Source organism: Lissotriton helveticus, chromosome 12 (assembly GCF_964261635.1).
Source record: "Lissotriton helveticus chromosome 12, aLisHel1.1, whole genome shotgun sequence".
NCBI classification, from domain to species: domain Eukaryota; kingdom Metazoa; phylum Chordata; class Amphibia; order Caudata; family Salamandridae; genus Lissotriton; species Lissotriton helveticus.
Window position 1 is genome coordinate 138,593,655 of NC_136073.1, and position 26,701 is coordinate 138,620,355.

A 26,701-nucleotide genomic window follows, 5' to 3' on the forward strand; every position below is an offset into this window, starting at 1 on the left:
GCACCCCGGACCCTCCTGGTCCACTCAAGACGCCATTTTGAGTCCACCGCGTGGGCTTGAATTAGCCAAGGCTTGTTGCCCACTCCTGGGTAACTTCGACGCCGACGACTTCATCCTTCGTGGGACAGCTCGCACCTCCATCCTGGTCGCCGACAACGCCTCCTGGTCCGAGAGACTGCAGAGCCCAGCAGCGCCCACTCACCTGACTGCGGTGACTTCGCCCGGTGCCATCCTGGTGCCCACTTAATCACTGGCTAGTGATTCAAGAACTTGGTCCCCTCTGCTTTCAGGTTTTCTTCTTCCTTGATCCAGGCTTGGATCCATCGAACTTTTCTTCACTGGTCGCCTGCCAGCAACTTCTTCCTTCCAGGCTCCTGGTCCGGCAACGAGATCCCCGACGTCTTTTCAGACCTATGCAGCTGCAGCCCCTGGGCTAGGTAACTTCGGCACTCCGGTGTCCCAGCATAGCCTCACTATCCAAGGGTCAGGATCCACTGTCGTTTTCTCCCTACCAGGTCGGGTTCGCCCGTGAACACTAACTTTGTGAATTCTAGCTTCCATAGACTTTGTCCCGCATCCCGCGTGAGAGTGCACACTCTGCACCCGAGTCCCCTGGGTCTCCTAGTAGTAATCTAACGATTCCCTAGTCCAGTCCTAGCGATTCCAAAGCCTATTAGAACTGTTACTTACCTGCTAGTAATTCGCATTCCACTTTTAGCGTATATGGTTTTTCGTGCCCCTCGGGCATTTGTGTAACGTGCTAACTTAAAAGTATTTTCGTAAGAGTTTTGTTGTGTGCTTAGCTCCCTGTCTCATAAAGAGCCAGGGTAGTCTTGTTATAAATAAATACACTGTTTATTTTCATAACAACTTGTGTGGTGTCCTTTCACTGGGTGTTCAAGGGGTAATGTGATGGTAAAACAGCTGGCTTAACACGCCCTCTAGAGTCTTAGCCTTAGACTGCTCGTATCCATGCTACTAGGATAGCTGGTCTATAAGGTTGACTTACAACCAATCATCAATAAGGGTTGTTTGGACTGATATATAGTGATCACTAGAATAGTGAGCACTGCACATCAGGCCAACTTCTCACATTGGTGAGCAGCGGTTGGGATTTGAGCTTGCTGTTGTTTTACCACACATATCCTAAGAATATCTTGTGAAAGATCACATAAGTACTAAAGGTACACATAACTTAGCTTAGAATACTCTGAGTTCTACTGAACCAGCTGTTGTAGCTCCTAGGGCCTAGCACACCCTAAACTACAACTCTAGCAAGGGATCAGTAGGCAAACATATAGTGTAGGTAAGTGCACCACTTACACCTCACTAGAAAAGCATGTCGACTCAGGAGGACTCTACTGAGACTCCCCTGGTCAGTGTTGACCCTCCACAGGTCACTTCAAGATATGCAGCTCTCAGTTTCCATGAGATGAGACAGATCTGTGTCTCCAGGAAACTGAAGCAGGGGTCTAACCCCACCACTTCCTTTCTGATAGGTCTCTTAGAGACATATGATGCCAGAAAGCTTTCTCAGTTACATGAGAACATGCCAGCCTTAGAGGGAACCTCTGGGGATCCAGATCTCCACAACACTGATTCAGCAGTTGAGGAGGAGGATCAGGAGGTACTCTCTGGGGATGAGGTAGACAAGGGTCTTGAGGTAGTCAGAAGGCTAACTAGGACCAACTTAGACTTACTTGGGCTAGGATCTGGGGGCCCCCCAGTACTAACCCGAAGTGGGCCTAACCTTGGAGTTAGGAGAGATAGATCTCTTTCTAGGGACTCCAATAGATCTCTGCACTCTAATGCCTCTTCTCAGGGGAGAAGGAATCCTCCACAGAGGAGATTTACTTCCCCTCAGAGAAAGGAGCATGAAGCTAGGATGAGACAAGCTGAACTGAGGATTGAAAGGGAAGAAATTGCCCTGGCCAAAGAGAAGCTTGCCCTGGCAAGAGAGCAGCAGATGAGTGGGCTAGCTCCCACTGGTGGCAGCAATCTCCCAAGAGATAGAGAGAAGGGTTTAGATACTAAACACCTGACTAAAATAGTGCCCCCCTTTAAGCAAGGGGATGACATCCAGAAATGGATGGCTGCTCTGGAGAGGGCCTGCACTGTGCAGGGCATTCCCCAGAGTCAGTGGGCAGCTATACTGTGGCTCTCCTTTGATGGTAAAGGTAGAGATAAGCTCCTCACTACAAGAGTGGAGGATGCTAACAATTACCAGGTCCTGAAGAATACACTGGTTGATGGGTTTGGTTTAACCACTGAGCAGTACAGGTTGCTGTTCAGAGACACCCAGAAAACTCAGTCTCAGGACTGGTCTGATTTTGTGGATTGTGCCACTAAGGCTTTGGAGGGCTGGTTGCTGGGTAGCAAGGTTACAGATTACACAGGATTGTATAATCTAATGATGAGAGAACAAATTTTAAACAATTGTCAGAACCAGTTGCTGCACCAGCACCTTGTTGATTCAGATCTGACCTCTCCCCAAGAATTGGGAAAGAAGGCAGACAAATGGGTCAGGACAAGGATCAAGCAGAACCAGAACCAGAACCAGGGTGGTCAGAAGAAAGCAGACCAGAAGGGTAATGTTAAGAATGAGCAAAATGACCAGAAGTCTTCACCAGGTCCCCAACAAACCAAAGAGGGTGGGGGTCAGGCTTCCCAGAAGAAGAAGACTCAAGAAGGCCAGTCAAAAAGGTGGTGCCAGTACTGCAAAAGTAAATCTCACTGGTTTAGTGAGTGCACCAAAAGAGGAGGAGGACAAACTCCTGCCACTACAGCTCCTAAAGCAACTGCACCCCCTAGTACAGTCAGTAGTGGTAGTGTCACTCCCAAGGCATTAGTTGGGTTAACCTTGGGTACTGAGGGGTCTGACAACTTAGTTGGCACACTCACTCAGGCTGTCCTTGTCTGTACAGGGGATATGGATATGTCCCCTGAAATAAGTCCCAATACTTTGGGCAAATACAGGCAGACACCTTTGATTAATGGCAAAATGGCTCAGGCCTATAGGGACACTTGTGCCAGTGTCACCATGGTGACGCCTAACTTTGTGGACCCTGGACAGATCATGCCAGGTACTGATTTCCTGGTGACCAATGCCAGCAATGTCACTACTAGTCATAGTGTGGCAATTGTAGCTTTCTCCTGGGGTGGAGTGAAGGGACAAAAGAAAGTTGTAGTCAGTTCAGACCTCCCAGTTGATTGTTTGTTGGGCAATGATTTGGAGTCATCACAATGGTCAGAAGTGGAGCAGAGGACTCACATGGAGATGTTAGGCTTGCCAGCACATGTGCTTGCTGTGACTAGGTCACAGGCCAGAAGATGCCCCACTGAACAGGTGCTGGATCCTGAAATTATGGACCAGACACCTTCCAAGAAGAAGAGCAGTAAGGGTAAGGCTTTGCCTTCCCCCTTGCCCCAGGATGAGGATCAAGTCTCTGAGGAGGCTGATCTAGAAGAGCTGAGGGAAACTGAGCCTAAAGAGCTTGAACTTGATCAAGTTGAGTTTCTGGGCTCAGGGGGACCCTCCAGAGCAGACCTGGGGAAGGAACAGTTGAGCTGCCCTTCCCTTGAACCCCTCAGACAGCAGGCTGCTGCTGAGGCTGCAGGGAATGCCACAGGTGCCCACAGGGTATACTGGGAAGATGGACTCCTGTACTCTGAGTCAAGAGACCCCAAGCCTGGTGCAACCAGGAGGCTGGTCATCCCCTTGTCTCTGAGAGGTTTCCTTCTCACCTTGGCCCATGAGATTCCCCTTGCAGGTCATTTAGGTCAGACAAAGACTTGGGACAGGCTTGTCTCACACTTTCACTGGCCCCATATGAATGAGAATACCAAGGAGTTTTGTCGCTCATGTGTCACTTGCCAAGCCAGTGGTAAGTCAGGTGGCACAACAAAGGCCCCCCTCATACCACTACCTGTGGTGGGGGTTCCCTTTGAAAGAGTGGGGATTGACATTGTTGGTCCAATGGAACCCCAGACAGCATCAGGACACAAGTTTATACTGGTGGTGGTGGACCATGCCACCAGGTATCCTGAGGCTATTCCCCTTAGGACCACTACAGCCCCTGTAGTGGCAAGAGCCCTAGTTGGAGTGTTCTCCAGAGTGGGTTTCCCTAAGGAGGTCATTTCTGACAGAGGTACAAACTTCATGTCAGGATATCTGACTGCCATGTGGAAAGAGTGTGGTGTGAACTACAAGTTCACCACACCCTATCATCCACAATGCAATGGGCTTGTTGAGAGATTCAACAGGACCCTGAAAGGGATGATTCATGGACTACCTGAACCTCTTAGGAGAAGATGGGATGTCCTGATCCCCTGCCTCTTGTTTGCTTACAGAGAGGTCCCACAGAAGGGGGTTGGCTACAGCCCTTTTGAGCTTCTGTATGGGCATCCTGTAAGGGGACCCCTGTGTTTGGTGAAGGAAGGATGGGAGAGACCTCTCAAAAAGCCTGCAACCAACATAGTGGACTATGTACTTGGCCTCCGCTCCAGGATGGCTGAGTATATGGAAAAGGCATCTAAAAACCTTGAGGCCAGCCAGGAACTTCAAAAAGCTTGGCATGACCAAAAGGCTGTACTGACTGTGTACCAGCCAGGACAGAAGGTGTGGGTGCTGGAGCCAGTGGCCCCAGCAGCTCTGAAAGACAAATGGTCTGGGCCCCACACCATCATTGAGCAAAAGGGAGAGGTTACCTACTTGGTGGACCTTGGAACTCCCAGGAGCCCTCTCAGAGTGCTCCATGTTAACAGGCTCAAGGCATATGTTGACAGGAAGGACATGAGCTTGCTCATGGCCACAGATGAGGGACAGGAGGAAGAGAGTGACCCTCTCCCAGACCTGCTCACTCAGAATCCTGATGATGGGTCAGTTGATGGTGTTGTCTTTTGTGGCAGCCTCACTGAACATCAGCAACAGGATTGCAGGCAAGTTCTGCAATCCTTTCGACATATGTTCTCTCTGACACCCAGCCAAACTGATTGGTGTACCCATGATGTTGACACTGGAGACAGTCTGCCTGTCAAGAGTAAAATCTACAGACAGCCTGATCATGTTAGAGACTGCATCAAAATTGAAGTGCAGAAAATGTTGGAACTGGGAGTCATTGAGCCCTCAGATAGCCCTTGGGCTAGCCCAGTAGTTCTAGTGCCAAAGCCTCACACCCAGGGTGGTAAGAGAGAGATGAGGTTTTGCGTAGACTACAGAGGCCTCAATGCAGTCACTAAGACTGATGCCCACCCAATACCAAGAGCAGATGAGCTTATAGATAGATTGGCTTCTGCCAACTTCTTAAGCACATTTGATTTGACAGCTGGGTATTGGCAAATCAGGTTAGCTGAGGAAGCCAAACCTAAAACAGCATTTTCTACCCCTGGAGGGCATTATCAATTTGTGGTAATGCCCTTTGGACTGAAAAATGCACCTGCCACCTTCCAAAGGTTGGTGAATCAAGTCCTCACTGGGCTGGATGACTTCTGTGCAGCTTATCTTGACGATATTGCTGTCTTTAGCTCCACCTGGGAGGATCACCTGGTCCACCTGAGGAAAGTGTTAGAGGCCCTGCAAAAGGCAGGCCTCACTATCAAGGCCACAAAGTGCCAGATAGGGCAGTCACAGGTTGTATACCTGGGCCACCTTGTAGGTGGAGGCCAGGTTCAGCCACTGGAGAGTAAGATACAGGCCATCAAGGACTGGACTCCTCCAATCACCCAGACTCAGGTTCGAGCTTTCTTGGGCCTGACTGGGTACTATAGGAAGTTTGTCAGAAATTATGGGTCCATAGTGACCCCCCTTAATGACCTGACAAGCAAGAAGATGCCAAAGAAAGTTCAGTGGACAGCAAGCTGTCAGAAAGCATTCAATGACCTAAAGCAGGCCATGTGCACAGCACCTATCCTCAAGAGTCCAGATTACTCCAAGCCATTCATTGTCCAAACAGATGCTTCTGAGTTGGGTGTGGGAGCTGTTCTGTCTCAACTGAATTTTGATGGTAATGATCAGCCTATTGCTTTCATTAGTAGAAGGTTGACACCCAGAGAGAAAAATTGGTCAGCTATTGAGAGGGAGGCCTTTGCTGTGGTCTGGGCCCTGAAGAAGCTGAGGGCCTACTTGTTTGGCACTCACTTCACCATTCAGACAGACCATAAGCCCCTCTTGTGGCTAAATCAGATGAAGGGTGAAAACCCCAAACTGCTTAGGTGGTCCATTTCCCTACAGGGGATGGATTTTACAGTGGAGCATAGACCTGGGACTGATCACAGCAATGCTGATGGGCTCTCCAGGTATTTCCACTTAGAGCAAGAAGACTCACCTGGTCAAGGTTAGCTTATTGTCCCAAAGTTTGGGGGGGGGTCATGTAGGAGAGTAGGGTCTGCAATCCTATGATCACCCAGATTTTTGCTTTTTGCTGCACTGGTTTACGACTTTCCCTGGCTGTGGGCCTGCTAATCAGACCCACAGCCTAGCTGTTCTCTCTATCCAAATTGTACTCAGGTACTGAATTGGCACTGGGCCCTCTCCAAGTCCCTGTACCCAGGGCTGAGGTGCACCCAGAAGTCTCCCAGGGGCTGAAGCATGTATTATGCCACCCCTGGATTGACTAACTAAAACTGACACAACTGGCTGCACGACAGCTGGGGCAAGGTGGTGTACTCACCCTTTGCTTTAGATATAGTATACCTATATCTAACCCTAAAAATGGACACACAGATCTCCTATCGGCGACGGGGTTAGCATTCCACCCTTCTAGAGGGACACGACATGCCTGTAACCTATAACCCGGTTAAAAGTCAGACAGAGCCTTAGCATCCACAAAATGGATGCTGCCACCGAGACACAAGTCTGCCCTCCTGCTGCTGGGAGTCCTCCCAGAGCAGGAGATAAGGACAAAGGGTTTCCTGCCAGGGGCGGTGCCAGCACCGTCCCAGACAGGGTTTTGTGTATTGTAGGTAGGCAGGGCTTTAGAGGAAGGTGACTGCACGTGGCACCCCGGTGCTCACTGTGCATAGGCTGGCTGGAACCAGTTCCAGGGTCACTCCAGACCCTGTGCTGGGGAAAAGCCCGCCAAGGAAGTGGGTGTAACCACCCCCCTCCTAGTCCCACCCATAGGGCAGGACTTAGTCGCGTGCCAGCCCCTTTTTACAGGATAAAGGTAGAGACTGGCCCCCTTCCAAATCAGATCATCTTTGAATCCTGAAACTACTTTCTGCGAAAGGAACTCAAGACTTCTTCCTAAGATTTCTCCCTTGTGACTAAGGAGTAGTCACCCTGCATCCGCAGGCACCATCTAAAAGAACACTGCGGTCTGCTGTAAGTCCTTCCTCCGGAGTCCGACTGCCCAGCTCGACGAGAACCGGCTTCCCTGGCACCTCTGACCTCTACCCACCTCTACAGCCCAGCTGAGAACCGTGGGTGCGACGAGACCTCAAGGGACCGGCCATCTTCAAGACTGCACGACTTCTTTCCAGCAAGCCCGCCGAGTAATCTACTGGTGAGTGCTTTGGGGTCCGAGAAGCCCCGACTCTGAGCAGCTCCAGCACCGAAGAGCAGCCCCCCAGCATCTCCACGATCTGCGTGGGGCCCTTCTGCTTTTTGCTGCTCACCGCGTTGTTTGGCTACTAGCCCGCTGGCTTGTGGCCTTCCTGACGACGCCCGACGACATTTCTGCTGCTGGTCTGGTTGCTCCAGACTGGCCCTTGCTCCCTTCCAGAAGAGGAGCACCCCGGACCCTCCTGGTCCACTCAAGACGCCATTTTGAGTCCACCGCGTGGGCTTGAATTAGCCAAGGCTTGTTGCCCACTCCTGGGTAACTTCGACGCCGACGACTTCATCCTTCGTGGGACAGCTCGCACCTCCATCCTGGTCGCCGACAACGCCTCCTGGTCCGAGAGACTGCAGAGCCCAGCAGCGCCCACTCACCTGACTGCGGTGACTTCGCCCGGTGCCATCCTGGTGCCCACTTAATCACTGGCTAGTGATTCAAGAACTTGGTCCCCTCTGCTTTCAGGTTTTCTTCTTCCTTGATCCAGGCTTGGATCCATCGAACTTTTCTTCACTGGTCGCCTGCCAGCAACTTCTTCCTTCCAGGCTCCTGGTCCGGCAACGAGATCCCCGACGTCTTTTCAGACCTATGCAGCTGCAGCCCCTGGGCTAGGTAACTTCGGCACTCCGGTGTCCCAGCATAGCCTCACTATCCAAGGGTCAGGATCCACTGTCGTTTTCTCCCTACCAGGTCGGGTTCGCCCGTGAACACTAACTTTGTGAATTCTAGCTTCCATAGACTTTGTCCCGCATCCCGCGTGAGAGTGCACACTCTGCACCCGAGTCCCCTGGGTCTCCTAGTAGTAATCTAACGATTCCCTAGTCCAGTCCTAGCGATTCCAAAGCCTATTAGAACTGTTACTTACCTGCTAGTAATTCGCATTCCACTTTTAGCGTATATGGTTTTTCGTGCCCCTCGGGCATTTGTGTAACGTGCTAACTTAAAAGTATTTTCGTAAGAGTTTTGTTGTGTGCTTAGCTCCCTGTCTCATAAAGAGCCAGGGTAGTCTTGTTATAAATAAATACACTGTTTATTTTCATAACAACTTGTGTGGTGTCCTTTCACTGGGTGTTCAAGGGGTAATGTGATGGTAAAACAGCTGGCTTAACACGCCCTCTAGAGTCTTAGCCTTAGACTGCTCGTATCCATGCTACTAGGATAGCTGGTCTATAAGGTTGACTTACAACCAATCATCAATAAGGGTTGTTTGGACTGATATATAGTGATCACTAGAATAGTGAGCACTGCACATCAGGCCAACTTCTCACAAACGTTGAAAGTGGAAAACGAGAAATGGCCAGTACGGGGATCGAACCCGCGACCTTGGCGTTATTAGCACCACGCTCTAACCAACTGAGCTAACGGGCCACCTATAACTCTAACTACATGAACCAGATCAAGAAGTGAGATACGGCGCATGCAATATTATATGTTGTTTGCGATTTCAACAAGTTCAGGAATGGCAAGTGTGTTCCAGTCTCTTGTCCCTAAATTGCACCATCCAGAGAGGAGCTCAGTGCTACGACGCATGCTCTATTAGAAGACGTTTTAACCCTTCACGTCCTCACTCCTCCTCGTCCTCTCCACACACACCTGCCACAGTCTCACCCCTTCGCTCTCCCCAGGGGGTCTTTTGGGCATCACAGGCTCGCGCGCACACTTCCCTGCTCGACACGGTTGCACATTTTAGGCATAAAGCATCAACCCATAAAGTGTTGCTCTTTTTTGCCTGTCAAACAACTCATCCCCAGAAACCCCCGTTAACAACCCCTCCATTAACATCCGCTGTGACGGACCTTCACCCCCTTTCACTTCCGTCTCTGTGACTCGCCGGGGTTCATACTGAGCACTTTCACAGCTCGTTTATAACAAAAGGCATTTAATCGTCATTCTATGTAAGGAAACTAAAGACAAAGAGCAGCGATTCACAACCCTGAGTGAATCAACAGGCTGCCTGGACAAGCAATCCTTTCCGATCTAAACGACCTATGCACTGTGCCCAGCTGCATGCACTTGTAATTATCAGTATTTAATATTTCCCATTTGACGAAGTCATTATGTTTCAAAAGCATGAAGGTATGCAAATATAATTTAAATCAAATTAAAACCGTAAAATGTATATATTTTTGTAAAAATACAGTAGACTGCGAAAAACTGTGCTGCGCCCAACGTGGGGCTCGAACCCACGACCCTGAGATTAAGAGTCTCATGCTCTACCGACTGAGCTAGCCGGGCACATATTTCACAATGCGCACATACTCAATATACCAGGCACACAAAGGGAATGCACTGCTTGTGACATGGTAAGTTTTATCACAATGCCTGCAGATCATCTAAGGAAGAGGACACTGAGGCACAGCTGCCTGGTCTGGGGAATTTTTTTAGATCCACTGTTCCTGGAGGCACATTCAACACCTAGATTACATATAGGGTACCAAGGACAGAGTAATGGGCACAAAAGCTAGGTCCGGTTCTTGTTTGACCTTGGTTGACTTTCCACCTCCCCTCTCCTTCCACCTCTCTCTCTGAGTTCTCTTACTTTCTTCCTGCCATGCTCCTTCCCTCTCCGCGCCCTGGCATTTTGTTGATTTGTTGATGGGGTGGATGGTTTAATTGGAAGAGGCATGACTAACTCTGTGGTTTTCTTGGCTGGGAAATGGAATGAGGACATGTGGCATTTAGGCATTGTCACGCGTGTCGGCCTCGTCCGCTGGATTATAACTAGGGCCAGTGGAATTATGCAATTCTGAAGCCACATCGTTTTCCGCATAACTATGGATTTGCTGTTTGTATGTTCTTACAACGCATTCCGTTGCAACGCATGCCTTTACCACACATGCGTTACAACGGAATAGTATTTCTACGCATAAGCTTTTCCTCGAATTCTTCCGTGGTGACGTCATACGTCGTTAAGAGGAGGCGGAAGTTTTTTCCCGTTTTCTCTTAAACGACGCTGATTGCCTGCATATCCCGACGTGACTTCTGGTGAGTTTTTTTTTTTGGTGGGGGGACCCCCCAAGCCCCCTTTTTTTATTGTAACCTTTACCACATATGCCTTTACTACATACCTCGTAGTAAAGGTATGCGTGGTAAAGGCTTTCGTGGTAACCACGCATGCGTTGTACTGCATGCGTGGTTAAGGTATTCGTGGAAACGGCCGCGTTGTAGTGGCCGTTTCCCGGATTGCTCTACTAGCCGCATAATCCATCATCTGCTGTATAATTTGCAGGTTTGAACAAACAAAAATTCTAACTCAAACAGATCAAAATGTACTAAAAGCGCATCAGGGTGTGCACTGCGCAGTGGAAGACCCTTCGGGAAGGTGGACTGGTAATTTGCAGTTTAACAAATACGCGATGGAACTTAAAGACAGGAATGATGCACAGAGCTCCTAAATTTCACGAGTAGACACCCTGCAGGGGTGGGAAACACCAGGAGTGTGGCATTGCTGCACCTCTTGTGACTGGTGAAATAGAGTACCAGCCCACTTGTATCACAGCCCACTTGCATATCCATGTTCAATAAGGCCTCCTCGGTGCCAATCTGATCAACTTTAGGCTCAAATCACAATGCTATACTCGCTTTCTGTAATGTCACTGGGGCGAAAGCTCGTGTACTATCATGACCCACCCCCTCCAAGGCCAGCCCCAAATAGAAAGTTGACGTCGCAGACACTGGGGTGGAGGCGCCCCCTAACGCTGTAATATTGCAGGGCGCGTCTTTTTGCAGCAGTGTACGAGGCTCGTGTCCACCCGCACCTGAGACAGGGCCTCGGATCTCAAACCGAGCAAAGACAGCACTGCAAGGGTTTCAAGTGACTGTCAGAGTTTATAAGGCTGCGAGTTTTAATGGGCGTGGAACTTCCAGTGAAGCCCTTAATCTTATGCAAAATTTGTGATTTTCGCAGATTACATTTCTGATACAATAAAAATCTTCGTCCCTGGGTGGGCTTGAACCACCAACCTTTCGGTTAACAGCCGAACGCGCTAACCGATTGCGCCACAGAGACGGTTAGAATCATGGTCCCCTCATCCACAATTCGGAAACCTCCATGTTCACGAAGTGTTCCATGGTTGGAGAGGTTATGTAAACGCAGATTTCGAGCACTGTGTTTGTAAAACAAAGTAAGATGAACGGAGAATACACACTTCTCCATTCTAGAGACATGTTGACATAGTGTAAAGGACAGCATCGAGCAGGCCGGAAAATACAATAAATAATTTAACACCCCCCCCAAACACACAGCGCCTAGAAGCCTCACATTCTAGTGCAGCTCTTTCCGAAGATTACCCTAGCAGAAAAATCACACTTTCCAAACAGCTGCTTTTACTGATCACGATTCTTTTTTTCTAAAGTACTGATTATTGCATGTAATTGAATCTTGTACTATTGTATTGATTTTCTTTTTTCGTGTGTGATGTGGAATTTGTTGAAGGCTTCACCCCTCTGGCTTTGAGGCCCCTCATTGTTGGGGTGTGTGTGGGGCGAGGGGGGTGTATAAGCTTATGGGAGAGGAGGGAATAAAAAATTTGCAAACATTCGTGACAAGAATTTTCAATTCTATTAAGGACACGGAGGCGAGGATTATGCTTTCTCTATTTCTTTACTACCAACAGCAGCCAATAGGAACATAGTAAAGAAAAAAGCAGACTACAAATCCCATGAGCCCTTAGGCAACCATAGAGACTACATACTATATAAGCAACCATAGAGGATAACACTTCCTCTTTCTTTGTCCAGGAAATTGCAAACAGTCAAAGTCATTGGAAAAAAAGTACCGCCGACCAACTGGAAGGAGAAGAGCCGAAGGCAACTGCAAAAAAGGGCCAACAGGATACACGGAACCATCCAAGAGCGAAGATGCCGTAGCAGGAAAACATAGCAGAACGAAGATCCAAATGGTGGAATCATTTCTGGTCTGAACCTGAAAGAAAAAACAGAGCCGTAATACACAACTCCACAAACCCTGGAAGGTCGCATCACATAGGGTGGGGAAAAAATAATGCAAGAAACATTGCAGATCATAGCACAGCAAAGATGCAACATAAACAATGCAGTAGGATACAAATGGGTGGGATAATCCTCGCCTCCGTGTCCTTAATAGAATTGAAAATTCTTGTCACGAATGTTTGCAAATTTTTAATTCTATGGCAGGACAGGAGGCTCAGATTATGCTTGTTTAAAGCTTGTCCACCACAACAGAGGCAATATCCACAATGGGTTTGAAATAATACGTCTTAAACACAGTATCAGAAGACCAATCAGCCGTCTTCACAATGTCCTGCAAACTCACACCAACATGAAAAGCCTTAGAGGCCATGGCACCCCTCGCGGAATGAGCTCCAAAAATGGAGACATCAATGCCTGCCTCAGACATAAGCCAGCGCACCCAACGAGCAAGAGTAGCTGGCGCCACAGGCTTAAAAGGCTTTTGCAAAGCAATCAACAACTGTCCAGACAAATCCTGACGAAAAGGAGCAGTACTCACCTCATAATCTTTTATGCACCGGACCACACATAACTGTGGGTGCTGAGGAAATGCTGGATAAGTGACAGTAGACAGATTAGTCTTTGTACGTCTGGAAATCGTAAAAGTAACGCCGTCCGGGGAAAAAGAACGGCCCGCGAGATCCAACGAGCGTACATCCGAGATACGCTTACAAGATACCAAGCATAAGAGCATTGTCAATTTTGCAGACAACTGCTTACGAGACAGAGAAGCGTTGGGAGGCCAAGCTTCCAGAAAACGGAGACATCCCAAAGACCTACATACTTCGGACATGGCGGCTTAGCCATCCGAACACCACGAAGCAATTTAGAGATTAGATGATGTTCACCAACAGGCTTCCCATCGACAAAATCATGGCCCGCAGAAAGAGCGGAGCGAAAAGAATTAACAGTCCTGTAAGCAGAACCAGAAGAAGCGATGGAAGCAAGAAAATTAACAACTAAAGAGACATCTGCTGAAGCGGGATCCAGATCTCGTTCAGAACACCAATTACACCATCGTCGCCAAGCTGACGCATAACGCTTGCGCGTGTTGGGGGCCCAAGCTTCATTGATAAATCTCTCAGCGTCTCCAGATAAGCCAGGGACTTTCCAGCGTTCCCCGAAAGACGCCACGCCACCAGACGGAGCTGGCCTGACAGAATTAGAGGATGAGGATGGAGCAGAGGATCCAACAGCAGGTTCCACCTCGTTGGAAGCAGGAACGGAGTCGAGCAACTCATTTCCAGAAGGTCCGGAAACCACGCTTGAGCCCTCCAAAGAGGAGCTATCAGAATGATCTCCGATTGAAACTGTTTCGTTCTGGCCAAGACTCGCGGGATCATTGCGAACGGGGGAAAAGCATAGCAAAGCTGAGGAGGCCAAGTCTGGAGAAAAGCATCCGTGGCAAGAGCCTCCGGATCCGGACGCTAGCTGTAAAACTGGGGCAGTTGAGCATTGAGGCGAGAGGCGAAGAGATCGATCCAAGGTTGACCCCAAAGGCGAGACAGATTCCGAAAGACACGAGGGTGAAGCCGCCAGTCGCTGAAGTCCAGCAGATGGCGAGAGTTCCAGTCGGCCACTTGATTCTGGCGACCTGGGAGATACTCTGCAATAAGAGTGATCTTCCTCCGAAGGCAGAAATGCCAGAAATCCTTCGCAATCTCCGCTAACAGTTTTGATCGTGTCCCCCCCAGTTTGTTCACATACCTCACCGCTGAGATGTTGTCCATGCGGAGCAAAATGCAACAACTGGTGGCCTGAGGAGCAAGGCTGCGGATAGCAAACGATCCCGCCAGAAGCTCCAGGCAGTTGATGTGAAGGGCTAGTTCGTCTTGAGACCAACGGCCGCCCGTCGTCATGTCTCCGCAACGGGCTCCCCAGCCCCACAGACTCGCATCCGATTCCAACACCAAATCCGGAGTCGAGCCGAACAGGGCTTTCCCGTTCCAAGCTTCCATGTGATGGAGCCACCACAGCATTTCCGACTTCGCGTCCTGCGACAGAGGAACAAGGTCGGAATAACGAAGACCTTTCTGCAAGTGTCGGATCTTGAGACGTTGCAGGGCCCGATAATGTAAAGGACCTGGAAAGATCACCTGAATGGAAGAGGCCAATAGTCCGACAATCCGAGCGATCGACCGCAAAGATACGTTCGGTGCGGACAACAGTAACTTCAATTCCCTCTTGATAGACCTGACCTTCTGGGCAGGCAAGAGAAGCTGGCAAGACATCGAGTCCACAAGGAAACCCAGAAACTCTATCGACTGAGTGGGATGTAAGTGAGACTTTTGAGGATTCACTAGAAATCCGAGAGACTGGAGCAGATCGATAGTCCACGATAAATGGGAACGAAGTTGCAGCGGGCACTGAGCCATCAAAAGAATGTCGTCCAGATATACGATCAGCCGCACCCCGCGCGCTCGCAGCGATTCCATAACTGGTCTCAGGAGCTTCGTGAAGCACCATGGAGCGGATGAGAGGCCGAACGGGAGAACCGAGTACTCGAACCACTCCCCCGACCAGTGGAACTGAAGAAAGCGGCGATGAGGCGGAAAGATGGGGACGGACAAGTAAGCGTCCTTCAAATCCAGGCGAACCATCCAGTCGCCCTTGCGAAGAAGATCCCTGAGAAGATGGATGCCCTCCATCTTGAAGTGGCGATAGATCACCCCGTTGTTGAACTCCTTGAGATTGAGCACAAGGCGAGAACCTCCCCCTTTCTTCTCCACCAGAAACACATTGCTGACGAACCCCTGTGGATGTAGGGACGTCCGCACAATGGCCCCTTTGAGTAGAAGAGAATCGATTTCCTTGGAGATCACCTCTCGATCTCGTTGGGAAAAAACAAGGGGAGAAGGGACGGGACCTTGAAGGGGAGGGTGATAAAATTCGATGTGGAACCCTTGAACTGTCTGCAATATCCATGCATCGTTGGAGATCGTGCGCCAATTCTCTAGAAAAAATTGCACCCTGCCCCCCAGAACAACACTGTCGTAAGGAATCAAGCTCACCTGTAGAGGAGAAATCTTGTCGACCTCCTTGGTTTCCACCGTAGCCTCCCTTGTTGCCTTGACCACGACCTTTACGGGAGGGGTAGAAGGTCGTCTTGGAACCTGAATAGGAAGATTGTTGTTGTTGCTGACGTTGTCCGCCTCCTCCCTGGTGGGACTGTTGGCCACGTTGCTGACCAGAACCGCGGCCGAACGAACGTCCCCCAGATCGTCCGGCCCTGGCAAAAAGCGGGCGGAATGCCCTGCGCAATGAAGACTGTGCCTTGTCAAGGCCACTAAAGGTCGCCACGAACTGCGTCAACTCCTTTAAAAATGGGTGACCAAACAGGAGACCTTGAGCCAGGGGACCTGACTCAGACGTTGCAAGTTCAGATAACCTTGGATCCATCTTCAACAAGATGGAACGTCTACGCTCGGTGGATAGGGCACAGTTTGCGTTCCCCAGGAGACAAACAGCCCGTTGGGCCCAACCAATAAGCTCATCAGGGTCAATGCCAGACGCCGACCCCTGGGCCTGATAACCTAAATCCAGGATCTTCGTCAGGGGACCAAGAAGATCCAGCAGCTTGTCCTGACACAGGCGCCAAGAGCGATCGATGCCCTTTTTTGGATCCTTAGTAAACTTTTTAAGGTAGGTCAAAATTGTTGGATCGACCTCCGGAGTGTCAGCCAACTTATCCGCCAACTCCGGGCGAGGGCACTCGGAGCGTAACCGAGAACGCACCTCCTGATCGAATGAATCACGTATATGTGCTTGGATGTAATCAGCAACCTCTGGAGCAGGGCACCAAGTTTTGGAATTGGGGTGTATGATATCAGTGGGCTCAAAGGTCAGGACCGGTGGATGGGAGGAGGAGTCAACAAAATGTTCTTTGCGAGACTTTTTAGCAGGAGGGGGACCAGAGGGACCTGAAGAAGAAGAGGAGGAGGTATCCTCCGTGTCCGGGGGAGGAGGATGGGAATGACCAACTACAGTAGGGGCAGACGAAGACTTTGCTAGTCTTACAAAGTCGGATCTATGAGGATTCTTGGGCGACTTAGAGGAGTGCCTGGAAGCAGAGGACGGAATCCAGCCCTGTTGATGGGCATAGTCAGTCAAATGGCGCTTCAACGGTCCAATAGCGCGGACTAGCGCGGTATTAACTGAATGTTGGACCCCTTGGTCAAGGGCATCGACCAAATCGTATTCAAACGACTCCTCAGGCTCCTCATCGTAATAAGACTCCTCAGCGTCGACATAATCAGCCATGGCGTAGAAAGGATAGTGCACACCACTGAGGAAAAAATATATATACACAAAGATATATATGTATATATATGCCCACTAAAGTGATAACAAGTATAGGTCAAGGTGTAACCAAGCGACCCTGTCAGGGGGGGGTGACAGCCCCACGCAAGCCAAAGAGGTAGAGCAATCACTCGACCAAAAAACAACAATTTTGAGTGTGGAGGGACAGGCTTGCGGAAAAAGACACCCTAGGCAACGCCTCTATAAATTATCCAGCCCAAAACCCTTTCGTGAGGTAGAGGGCGTCAGGAGGGGCTCTCCGGCAGGCAGTGGGCTGAGGCACAACAAGAAAAACGCCGCCTCGCAGCGTGTCCGGGCTCCCTGTCACACGGAGCGTAAACAAAGCCAGCGCGCATGCGCGGTGACTCGCCTGAAAACCCCGGAAGAGGAGCAACGCGCGACACACCCGCGCGCGAGTCCCCGAGCCCCGGTCCCGCTCCACAAGTAAAGAGACACGGGCACGAAGCGCCCGAATGTCCAAAGAGAGGCGACACGCGCTCTCAAGGAAGGGGGAAAAAAAACAAAAAAAAACAAAGGTTTGACAACCCGAATACGCCAGCGGCAGCGCTACAAGCACACGGCAAGGCGGCAACAAGTAAGGCATGCAGCTACAAGCGGCGTAAACAAACGGTAGCAAACACAACAATGTAATAATCAAGAAACATGCATATAGTAACAAGGAATGTAGAAAAGCACTTAACTGGCTGCGAAGCAGCAAAGAAAGAGGAAGTGTTATCCTCTATGGTTGCTTATATAGTATGTAGTCTCTATGGTTGCCTAAGGGCTCATGGGATTTGTAGTCTGCTTTTTTCTTTACTATGTTCCTATTGGCTGCTGTTGGTAGTAAAGAAATAGAGAAAGCATAATCTGAGCCTCCTGTCCTGCCATAGAATTGTGTTTTGCGGTTTTTTTTTTTTTGCAACAATCTCAACACCTGCAGCGCTGACAGGCGCCTCCATCACTGATCAGAAAGAACCGAACGAGTGAGCGCTGCTTGTTTTCTGAGAGGATTAAACAAGAGGGGAGAAAAGTGTGGGACAGTGGGGGGCCCACAGTGTCTGCGTGCGACAGCGACTAGGAGGTCTCAGGACAAACCAGCAAAATGATGGAAGACACCACCCCCCCACTCGTTCTTCTATAGAACAAATGCTGTGGATTTCTTACTAGATGGAAGTATCAAGTCCAAGTTACAAACCGAGAACACGGATTGACAAATGACAAAATGGTTCCCAAAAGAGAGGAAGGAAAGGCGAGGGGTAGCGCGAGGCGTTAAAGTGGAGACATGAAAGCGCGTGTCTTTTCCATATTCATTAAAAGGATGAAGCAGCAGATAAATCAAACTCAGACTTGAAGATCCAGACGTACAACTCCGCCCTCGGTCTGTTCCGAGCGGCAATGAAACGCACGCTCCTCATTGGCTAATCTCTGCAGACATGGTGACGTCTGCGCTGCAGTGTAGTGTCATATTGAAGATGCACGACCTGGCCCTCAACAGCAGAGTGGCGCAGCGGAAGCGTGGTGGGCCCATAACCCAGAGGTCGATGGATCGAAACCATCTCTGCTAGTTTTTAACTTCATGTGTTTTCATTTTAATTGATGGTGTTTATAACATATTTAAGCATTTGCGCTCTTTGGTTGTTTTTTATTCTTTGTGTATGCATGCAATGTTTTTGATATTTCCCTGAACAAAGAGCTATTTCTAAATGAGCCTGTGTGCCCACAGAGAACCATTGTCTGGGGTGAGGGTAGGCCTTACAATTACAATGCATAGACACACCAGAGTGGTGTTGTAAAGCACATATAAACTCGCTTTACATTTACAGAGAGGCTCCGTGACGTGCTCCAGGCAGCTCTCGTCACCAGCTGAGACCTGTTGAATGTCCTCCCTTTGGATAGCTGAAGGGTTTATAAGAAATCCTGCGTTTCTTTCACACAAAACAAAGCGCCCCCTAATGTTACCCGTCCCAAAATGTGAGGTCAAAGCAACCAGTGAAGTAAACATTATCAAGTGTGATCAGAAACCAAAGTGCACCAGGAGTTATTAATATTAGTTTTATTTACAAAGCGCACTGACACCGAAGGTTTCCGGGTGGAAGAACAGCAATGTAAACATGAGGAGGGCGAAGCAGCGGCCCTATGGAAAGACTGGGGCTGTAAGAAACACATACAAGGTGATTGGTTAATGAAGGCTCTTGAATTGTTGAGTCATGTGAATGGTCAATTAGAACTTTGATATAAACACTTCAAACAACAAAAGGAAAATATACACTGACATATTTTTCTATTTACATTTGGTAATGTTTATGTTTTTTGTGTTTATGTTTAAATAAATAAAAAAAACAATAGCCTCTTGCTCTACAGAAAAAGAAAAATCTTAAAACAAGTGTAAATCACAAAGGTGGCAAGCTTCCTGAGCACAAAGAATAATTAAATAACTTGTTGCAGCAACACAGTACATGATTCTCACCAGGTCTGTGTGAAGGAAAATAATGTTATAACAAATCATGTTACGCAAAGTCAGAAACTGCATCAGCGAAGCCAAGCAACAATTCCCCACTTCACACACCTACACAGGAAGTGAACTGACTGCTCATCCAGCCTGATGCTAGGGGCGTTTTCTTGTGGGATGAAGGTCCCATCTGTGGCACATCCTGAACCTGAGGCATCAAGGGAAGCTATGTGACTTGGCTGTGAACCCATTGAGGTGTACAACCTATGGAGTCTGTAATTTATATCCAAGGATATGTAGGAGGGAGGCATGACAGTAATAAGGGAACATGATTATGGGAACATCTTCTAAAATGCCGTATTACACGCGGTATGTAATTTTTAACGCAGCGAATGCATCTGGGTATTTTGCAAAGCGTAATTTTTATGTCTAATTATTGTATGGTTTTATTTTAAAGCTGAATCAATACAGCATCTTGAATCTTGGCACATCCTGACTTAGATCTAAGCTCCGTCCTTTTCGGATTGGGGGGGCGTGTTTTTGACTTTCTTACTAGGTCAGAGATCTTAAATCTGAGGGGCGCACCCCCCTGGGGGGGTGTGACACCATCTCAGGGGGGGCACTCACTCCACTGTAATCTGACCTTCCTTTCCGCTGAGAAATCCGGTATGGCTGGAGTGAGGAGGGAGGGGAAATCGACGGGTGCCCTTTTGTTATGTTAACCCTCCCAGGAGGGGGTTAATTCACGAGCTGACAGCTTCAGCTGCAGTGGGAGGCAGGATGACTCCTCTGCTAAAACTGAAAGCAGACCAACCGACACGCTTTCGGTTTTAGCAGAAGAGACCCCTTGCCTCCCACTGCAGCTGAAGCATTTCAGCTCTTATGAATTAACCCCCTCCTGGGAGAGTTAGCTCTTCCCAGAGAGGAGACAAATTTTCCAGGGACGTTTCAAGGCATGGGCGAGGCAAGGTGGGCTCTGGTCCAGGGCCCCAGCCTTTCAAGGGGAAGGGGTGGGTTTGGAGGGGGGGTGAATGAAAGAGCCAGCTTTGTTCTACAGAATCTTGCCCTCATGACCTTGACATTTTTTAAAACACAATGTTGAAAATGGCGTTTTGGTATCATTAATTTTTAATGTGTAAGAGCCTAATACAGACATTTTTCAGACAAAATGTGTTTATGCGTCATGCAACATCCATATAAAAAGTTTGTTTTAGATCAATACAGGACCTCACATATGAGAAATTGGAGGGTGTGACAGATTATTTGCAGTAATATTAGTGAACTGCTGTTGTGTTACATACTGTAAACACATCACTATCCCTGAATATCAGATTTACGCACATTTAATATTTGACCAAAGAAGGCATGAAAGAGCTGAGACTGGATCATAAAATCAAAGCTGGTCCGAACTGGGGCCCTCAAAATACATTTGGCCCAGGGCCCCCAAAATCCTTAAAACGTCCCTGAAAGTTTCTTTTAAATTTACAAAGGCAGGCTCGCAAAATGCCAACCAGCCATGTGTTGTTTAAACAGCCTGCAAATTGCCTGTCTTGACACTAAATAGTATGTATTCATTGCCGGCTTTAGCACTGGTGGCGCCTGGTGCGAGAATTGTTTTTGGTACCCCCACACCCAATGACTGCCTCCTCGGATTCTCTCACTACCACCAGGCATATGTGTAATTCATAAGTTATTGCCAAACACAGCGTATCCACATGAGGTCGGCGCCCCCTCCATAGGTCAGCGCCCAGTGCGGCCGCACCTGTTGCACTGCCCTAAAGCCGGCCATGTACGCACTCATTTGTAATGTGACTTTTCTGTCTTTGTTCCCTTTTAGTATCTGGCATGGATCATTCAGGCAGCTCTAGAAAACAATTCAAAGTTCTTTCTATTTATATGTGCTGTTCAAAGTATGCACAGACACGTGCGGAATATGTTTCTTTAGGTGACTGCTTATTTTTATACCATCTGTGACATCAAAATAATAAGCTGGCAACCCTAATGATAAGATTGGAAGTTTGTTGAAGGATGAGCACATTATTTTCTTTCACCACCCTGATCCCTGGTTACAGCCATAACAGCAATAGTTTAACACATTTGAAACCCTACACTGCCGACAATACCATGCTGAGTTATTTCAAGTGTTTGGGATTGCACCTTGCATTCAGACAACTCGCTCCTCATTCTCGCCCTTCACTTTCACCCTCACCCTGCACTCACACTGATACACTCACACCATTCACCCACTTACCCTCCACTCACAGAGATCACTCTGCATTCACAGCGATCACAATGTGCTCACACTGATCACCATGTACTCACACCATTCACCCCCTTACCCTCCAGTCACAGTGATCACTCTGCACTCACAATGCACTTGCGCTGTTCACCCTGTACCTCACCCTGCAGTCACACGGGCACTCTACTCAACCTGCACTCGTGACACTTCACTCACCTGTCCCCCTCACTGCTCAATCTGCAATCTCACTCAAATAAGCCCACAACTAACCATACATTCATTATTCCCACACTGCACTAACATGAGCACCCAAATTGATATGGTCACCTCACTCACCCCTGTACACAAGTATGGGAATGTCCTGCCCATTAAGGTTTTCGTCCTAAATTACAAAAGGAGACAATTAAATGCACTTCAATCCAGCCTTCCAGGGGCCCCTTGATAGAGACAGTTCTGTTTTTGCCCTGATGGCCTGGAATAATTCCAAAACAGATTCTTGCAAATACTGCTTTGTTTAATTTCTTTTTAATGTGATTGATGTGAGGGAGTCTATTACTATTTGCAGAGAAATGCGTTTTTCATGCAACAACCATAAAAAAGTTAACTAGAAAAAAGTTAGAACTAAGCGAGTCCTCACATATGAGAAATTGGAGGATATAACAGATAATATTCACTGTAAAATTAGTGCGCTGCTGCTTTGTTACAATAGTGAAAACACATCACTATCTCTGAATAATAGATGTAAACGCTTTTAGAATTTTGACTACAGTGCCTGTGCACCGTTAGTAGCCTGGCTCATTAGTGTATGGCAGAGCTGAAAGTAAATCATTTAAAGTCAAATCTGTACTGAACAGGAGCCCTCAAAATAGTTTTTGCCCAAGGCACCCAAAATCCCTAACATGTCCATGCCATCACAAAGTCTGTCAGACAACATTGCTCTGAAGTAAAATAGACAACATCATTAATTTATTATTAGTTTTATTTTTTTAAACATAAACCTGACGTGTCCTAAACCCCCATTGCTTCAGGCAAGCAACTTATAGTACCACTAAGGAATTCTCAATTAGGTGTTTGTTTAGCGCCCTCTCTGCGGACTTTTAACTGTCTTCAGATCCATAACTGGTTGGCGGGCAATTATCCCATTATAATGCTGCCTAAGACATTTGTTAATGATTTCCAGAGAATATTTGTTTCTCGTGTATCTGCTCTGAGCTAGGGAGTGCTTGAAAAATCTGACAACACTGTCTCCCTTACAGTCCCTGTCTTGGCTGAAAATGTCTGCAGAATATTCAGCTTTGGGAGTAACTGCTATTTGATATTTATTTGATATTTATTAGTTTTTATAAAGCGCGTCTATCGCTCCGGAAGGAGCATCTTGGCGCTGAGCAGAACAGAAGAAGCCTCCTGGGCGTGAAACAGGATCAGATGACTGCGAGGACTGAAGAGTCGAGCTGAGAAAATATCCATGTCTTCAGGAGTTTCCTGAAGAGGCTTTCAGAGGGGGCATGCCTGAGGTAGGAGGGGAGGCTATTCCATGCCTTTGCTGCCAGGAGCGAGAAAGTTTTTCCGCCCTTCGTTTTGAGCTTAAACCTGGGTATGGCAACCAGGTTGGCTCCTGATGACCTAAGGGAACGTGAAGGAGTATAGTGTGGGAAGCGCTTAATGAGATAGGAGGGGCCTGTGTTCTTGGTAGCTTTAAACACTGTGACAAGAAGTTTAAAAAGGATTCTTTTGGGGAGGGGCAGCCAGTGGAGAGTGTTAAGGGCTGCGGAGGCAGAAGACCTTCGGGGGAGTTTGAGGACGAGCCTAGCCGCTGCGTGCTGTACGCTCTGTAGCTTCTTAAGGGTCGACTTCTTTATGCCTGCCAGGAGACCGTTGCAATAGTCTAGCCTAGATAGAATCAGGGCAACGGCAACTGATTTCCTGGCAGAGATAGGGAGAAAGTCGAAGAATTTCTTAAGTTGTCTGATAAGGTTAAAACAGCATCCCGCCGTGATGCGTGCATGATCGTCAAAACTGAGGGAAGAGTCGAATTGTACGCCCAGATTGCGAGCCGAGGAGACTGCACTGGGAGGAGCTTCCGAATGTTGAGGCCACCAATCTTTTGGGGAAAAACGGATGTCTTTGCCTAAGGGTATGATTTCGGTTTTGGCGCTATTGCACTTTAAATGGTTGTTTTTGAGCCAAGCAAATACTTGGGAGAGGCAATTCTGGAATCTCAAAGCGGCATCCGGTGTTTTTTTATCCAAGGTGACGACGAGTTGTGTGTCGTCGGCATAAGATGTTACTAGGAGGCCGAGGGATTCAATCAGGGCGAGCAGTGGGGCCATGTAGATATTAAAAAAGAGGGGACTAAGGATGGACCCCTGAGGTACCCCTGATATAATGGTTCTTTCACCGGAGAGAAAGGGGCCAAGTGAGACGGTTTGGGACCTTTGGGAGAGGAATGACGTTATCCATTTTAGCGCAGTACCTGTCACACCGATCTCGCGCATTCTGTAAATGAGGATGTCATGGGAGATGGTATCGAACGCGGCAGTCAAGTCGAGCAGGATGAGTACAGCGTGTTTCCCCTCATCCTGCAAGAACTTGATGGTGTCAGATAGCTCGATCAAGGCAGTTTCAGTGGAGTGGCCGGGGCGGAAACCAGATTGTTGCGGGTGGAGGATGTGGTTATTTTCCACAAAAGCTTTTAACTCCACATGTACTATTTGCTCAGTGATTTTGCCTAGCACCGGGAGTAGGGAGATTGGGCGCATGTTGGAAAGGTCTGTGGGGGATTTATTTTGTTTTTTCATAAGCGGCTTAACGATGGCCTTCTTCCAATCTGCGGGGACGGTGCCTGAGCTGAGGGATTGGTTAACAATGGAATTGATGAGAGGGTTGACGGCCTCGATAAAAAGGTGGAGGATAGCAGGGGGGCATGAGTCTGTGGGGGCTCCTGATCGGCAAGACATAATGGCCTTCTGGGTTTGGAGTAAGGTTACTGTTGGAAAATTACCAAGCAGGGGCAAATTGGTGGTGGCAGCTTGTGGGGGGCCGGACGCGGGGGGAAAATCCTGACGAATATTATTAATTTTCTCAACAAAGAAGTCGGCGATTTGGTCGCAGAGGGTTTGGGATGGGGGGATTTCCACTGTGAGGGCCTTGGGATGGGTGAAGGACTTGACAATGTTGAAAATCGTCTGTTGTTTCTGATTGGCTGATTCAATTGCTGCAGAAAAGAACTCCTTTTTTGCGTTTTTTATGAGAGACAGGTATTGTTTCCTCTGTTGGGTGTATCGGGCTCTGGAAGAAGGATCATAGGTTTTCCTCCACTCTCTTTCAAGGACCCTACACTTATGGTGACTATCGCTAAGGGTCTGGGTATACCAGGGGGCATTGGGTTTTCTTTTGTGAAGAGTAGATTTTAGGTGGGTTGAATTAGAATTGGCCGGAACAATTTGATTAATCCAGGTGTGAAAGTTTATGGAGTCTTGTGATACATCTCCGACAGTAGTGGGCGGGGGGGTGGGGAGCTGAGGGTGGAGTTTAATAGAATCCGCTACTTTCTTCCAGTTGGTCGAGTAGGTTGGGGGGGTGTTCTTGGTAATCGGTTGTGCTATGGGTTTTACCAGGACTGAGAAGGGTATGAAGCAATGATCAGTCCAAATTTGTGGGATAGGGGGGGATACAGCAAGAGTGATTGAATTTGAGCAAATGCCATCTAGTGTGTGGCCGGCCTGGTGTGTGGGGGGAATGACTAATTGAGAGAGACCAAAGATGTCAAGGGATTGTAGGAAAGTGAGAGTGTGAGGGTCTACGCGGGATTCCAAATGGAGATTGAAGTCACCGAGAAGGGTGAAGTTGGGATAGTGGGACAGAAGGGATCCGAGGGTATCATCCAAGGAATCTAGGAAGGGCGTAGCGTTACCAGGAGGGCGATAGACCAGGCCTCCAGAAAAGGAAGTAGAAGGGTTAATGTGGATTACAAAACCTATACTCTCACAGTCCTTGAGGGTGGCCAGGTCAAATGTGTGGCACCTCAGGGATTTTCTAATTATGATAGCTAACCCGCCTCCCCTGCCAGCTGGTCTATCCCGTCTGTAGATGGTAAAGTCAGGGGGAAGGGCAATTGCCAGATCTGGGTTAGATGAGTCATGGAGCCAGGACTCGGTGATAAACAGGGCCTCGAGGTCATGAAAAAGTACAAGGTCATGGATGTCTTGTGCGTGGCACGCTAAGGATCTTGCATTCTTTGCTATCAAACTCTCTTGCCTTTCAGCTAGTCCTATTTATGTGAGATTGGGGTCTCAGCACTTGCAATATTAAAGGCCGATTAGGATTGCGTTTTTCCGCATCCTCCGGGCCGGCGGAAGTGTCCGATGGCCCGGAGGATGCGGAAAAACCACAGCGGAGCCTTCAAAGACCCCCCGCCAGATTAGGATGGCTGGGGGGTCAGGAAGACCTTCTGCCGCTTTTCCGCCGCGGTCGCCTTCTACCGCGGCGGAAAAGCTCTAACATGTCTGGCGGTGTCTATCAGACACCGCCAGGCATATTAGGAGGTAAACATCCTTTACAACAAAACTTTTACAACGCAGTGCTATTACAACGCAGGTTTTACAACGCAAACCATTACAACGCATTGCACTGGGGTGCGCTCTTGGATAGGGAATAGATTTAATTTACTATCCAACACCTTCCCTACTATCCACGGGGACTGGAGTTGGAATAGTAAATTAAACTATTCACTATCCAGCACCCCAAAGCGCTATGCGTTGTAGCAGCATGCGTTGTAAAAACTGCGTTGTAACAGCATGCGTGGTAAAAGCATGCGTTGTAATGTCATACATTCTAATAGGATGTCTGCACTTGTTTACTTTTCCGCGGCGGCTTTTCCGCCGTGGAAAAGCATACGGACCTTCACTTCGGGGGCCTGTTGTGGGCCCCCTGGGTGAAGGGGGGGTCGGAAGTGCACATGGGGGGGTACCTATGGTATCCCCCTGCATTTGCGTGCACAAAGCAGCAGGCACTGCGTGGTGCCTGCCGCTTTGTGCATGCAAATGCGATGCATGCATTTTTAACCTTGCGGCGGGTGCAGCTTGAAGCTGCACCCGCCTCAATGTTAAAGATAGGGGATGTGACCGCCACCCTGGTGGTCACATCCTAATCTGCTAGGAGGGGGGCGTGTTT

General features: G+C 48.5%; 3 non-coding genes across 3 annotated transcripts; all 3 read right to left on the reverse strand.

Annotated features, from left to right (window-relative positions):
* Nucleotides 1-8,847: 8,847 nt before the first annotated feature.
* Nucleotides 8,848-8,921, reverse strand: TRNAI-AAU (transfer RNA isoleucine (anticodon AAU)). Its single transcript has one exon. It is a non-coding gene; the product is annotated as a tRNA-Ile (tRNA).
* A 794-nt stretch (nucleotides 8,922-9,715) lies between these two features.
* TRNAK-CUU (transfer RNA lysine (anticodon CUU)) lies at nucleotides 9,716-9,788 on the reverse strand. Its single transcript has one exon. It is a non-coding gene; the product is annotated as a tRNA-Lys (tRNA).
* Nucleotides 9,789-11,488: 1,700 nt separating this feature from the next.
* On the reverse strand, nucleotides 11,489-11,562 carry TRNAN-GUU (transfer RNA asparagine (anticodon GUU)). Its single transcript has one exon. It is a non-coding gene; the product is annotated as a tRNA-Asn (tRNA).
* Between the last annotated feature and the right edge of the window lie 15,139 nt (nucleotides 11,563-26,701).